Raw genomic sequence first — 3,469 nt, 5'->3', positions numbered from 1 at the left:
TTACCTCAGGTAACAGCTGCTCCACACCTGGCCTGCAGCAGAGCCCTCAAACATGCAGCACTCTCACAGATCACAGCAGCAACAAATGGATGCTGAGAGCACTCAGAGGCATTTCACTGAGAAGCCTGAACGCTGCTGATGTTTACATGCTAATGAGATGGGGAAAAACACTTGGCACACAAAGGATGAGGTGCTTCTGTTGTGTTTCAGCATCATTAAGACTGTTCGTCTTCACTCTTGCTGGATGGGTTTGGACATGTGGCTGCTTGAACCAGGTGTCAGGCCGTGGACAAGCTGTGCCTCTGGGTCACGAAGAGGTCCGAAAACATCACATGAGATCCTCTTGGACACACATCAGAGGCACCTCAGAGGGAGAGCTGCAAGTTTATCTGTCCACTAAAGCATTTCGAGGCTTTCACAAAGGCGTCTGGTAGAATGAGAGGTTTGCTGAAACTGGAAGTAAGAGCAGGAGGACTGTTTCATGCAGAGAAGATGCTTCTTCTTGATTTGTTCTACAACTAAGAGGTGAAAGGAAGTCATTTGTTAGATGAACCAAATCTTAAAAGCTTTAAAGTTTATTTCGCTTCATTGATAGAACCATTTTATTTTCCAAATATTGAAATTTCAATAGACCATACTTCATCAGACCCTTTCATGCAGCTTGTTGAAAGATGGACCCACTGAAGCCAAGAAACAGAAATGGAGGGACCCAGTTCAGAAATGAATGACGCTGTCAGGCTTTTAGAAGAAAAGCACTCATTCAGACACCCGGCTGTCCGTGCTGTTTGTTCAGAGTGAATCAGTGAAAGTAAAACGGGAATAATGACGAGTTCTACTTAGAAGCATTGTGGCTTGATCTAAAGGTGCAGTGCTACCCATGAAGGTACAACATACCTTCATGGGCTTGTTTTTCTTGTATTTGCACTGCAGGCGGGTGGTTTTACCTCGTGTGAATATCGGCTCAAAACCTTGACTGGCTTTTGTTTTGCTTAACTTATTAGAGGCCAAAGTTGTACATTTTGCAGATATTTCCTTTTCTGTCTTCTTTTTTTTTTTTGCAGGTTGTGCTCATTCGTTTAACAAATCACTGCATTTGCATCACAGATGGTTGCCATGGTGCTAGAAAAGCTCTAACTCTGAAAGAGGAGTTCAAATTCACCCTATAAAAGCAGATCCATGAACTAAAATTGGCCACAGTTCCTGCGGAAATGACACAAAAATAGTTACAAGAACTATGAAAAGTTCCCCTCGATCCAAAAGGACACATCAGAATGGGACCTCCTTCACCGTTTAATGTTATCTTATTTCCTTTTTGCTCATGTTGCTTTTGCTTTTTGCCCCAAACCACAGTGGCCCAGACAGTTGAAAGCAGTGCAACATATTGCTAAATAAATATTGCTAATTTACTGCTAATTAAAACGCACACAAATTAGGACAACCTGATGAGTTTGTCAGTATGTAGGCTGAAAAAACACTGATGTCAGCTCAGTTTTCCACACCAGTGATGAAAAGTTCAAACAACTGCGTTTGACCCAGAAATCGATCTCGACAAGATGTCTTGAAAGAAGGGCTCGAATAACAAAATGCACCTGAGGGTGCTATAAGTCATTTAGCTAAGCATGACACGTAAAACACAAAGATAAGTTATAACTATGCAGAACATGATAAATGCACAATATAAGATGTTTTACTGCCTTATAAACATGTTGCAGGAACATTTTAGCTGCAGGGTTAGCACTGGTTTACTCTCCACTGACCCCGAAGGAAAATGTCTGGCCTTTAGCTGTTAGCTGCCAAGTTAGTGCGTTTGATTCATGGGTTTATCAGAACTTTCCAAGTGACTGAGCACTGCTTCTGAACAAAACGACTCGAGATTTACAATAATGGAGCCAAATGCTGTGAAAATGTCTTAAAAGCCTCGATTAGGTGCAGAGTTCGGGCTCATTTTTAATCAGAAATAATGAGAAGTGAGAAAAAATTAAAGATATTGATTGGTGCAGATTGAATTCTTAGCTTCATACTCATAGCAAAACACAAAGATTCCCAGAAATCATGGGATATATGGATGTATATCTTCATACTTTGCATTAATTTAAGCGATTGTCCAGCTTCGTGTCCACGCTTACTGAAAAGCAACTTGTTCTTCTTTTTCTCATCAAAATAGAGAATTAAAACACACAAAAAGCACTTTTTATTTCAACCCACACCATTCACAAGAGGAAGCAATGAAGTAAAAGGACAGTAGAAGAAGAAGTGTGGGATGGCTGTCAGATTTCCTGCATGGACTAACGATCAAAAGGGTTGAACGTCTCCATCATAATGTAGATTTATGATGTAAATCCATCATTTAACAAGATGTTGGAGGTCTATGCCATCATGTACCGACACTTAAGCTGCATCTCTGTACTTTGAAAGGGAAATGAGTCACAATTTTTGTGAAACCCGAACAATTTGAGCAACACTTTGACACAGCGTGTCACTGTGTGACACCAGGTTTCCAGCCCTGTATCTCAAACAGAACCTCTACATGTGAAGCTGCAGATATTCAGTCACAAACAGAGTGCAAGAAGGCTCCTTCCTCGGTCCAATGCTGTTCACACAATATGATTAACATGAGTTATTCTGTTCAGTGTTAGTCTGCCGTCAGCAGCACGCCTTCATCACAGGCTAGTTTTAAGAATAAGACCAGGTCCAAGGTATTCTCCACCTCCACCAGAACCTTTACTACCTTCACATACCTTAAATATTTTGCCACATTCTTTCAAACGTTTTCTTCAAAATCTGCTCCAGAATCCATCCATTTTCTGGAGGCTGGAGCCTTTCCCAGCTGTCATTGGGCGAGAGGCGGGGTCCACCCTGGTCCATCACAGGGCCACACAGAGACAAGTGAGACACACCCACTCCTAGGGTCAATTTAGAGAACAATTAACCTAACATGCATGTTTTTGGACAGCCAGAGAGAACCCACACATACACGGGAGAACATGCAAACTCCCCACAGGAAGCATTGTATCGACTAAAGGACAAAATCTGTCTCCCTCCAAAGGTTCCTCAATGGAAATATTCTGAACTTGTCCATCAGCACCGTAGCTTAGACAGTTTGGTGCTCAACATCGTTCCGAATCAGACAGTCTCACAGCACAGAAATGCAGTAACTACCGAACCATAGAGGCTGGCTTTGTCTGGCGCAGACCGGCTTGTTCATCTTCCGTTCCTCATCTTGTTCTTTTCTTTCTTTCTTCATTTTGAGTTCCTGTTGATGTTTCCTGCTCCGAAGGCTTTCTTGAAAAAGAGGTTGGAATCTCAATGAGATTGTCTGATACAATAACGATTTAATTAAAATTTAATTAATGCCTTTTAGAGTCTGGCGTGGAACCAAAAGTTGATCCTCATCTGAACTTTCCGGCAAATTTCGAAGAACTCTCTCAGATATATACTAACAGGGAGGAAGTTTGTTTTCTCTGTGACC

Source organism: Leuresthes tenuis, unplaced genomic scaffold, assembly GCF_036924035.1.
Source record: "Leuresthes tenuis unplaced genomic scaffold, fLeuTen1.0.hap1 SCAF_17, whole genome shotgun sequence".
Classification (NCBI taxonomy): Eukaryota; Metazoa; Chordata; class Actinopteri; order Atheriniformes; family Atherinopsidae; genus Leuresthes; species Leuresthes tenuis.
Note: the sequence above shows the minus strand (reverse complement) of the source record.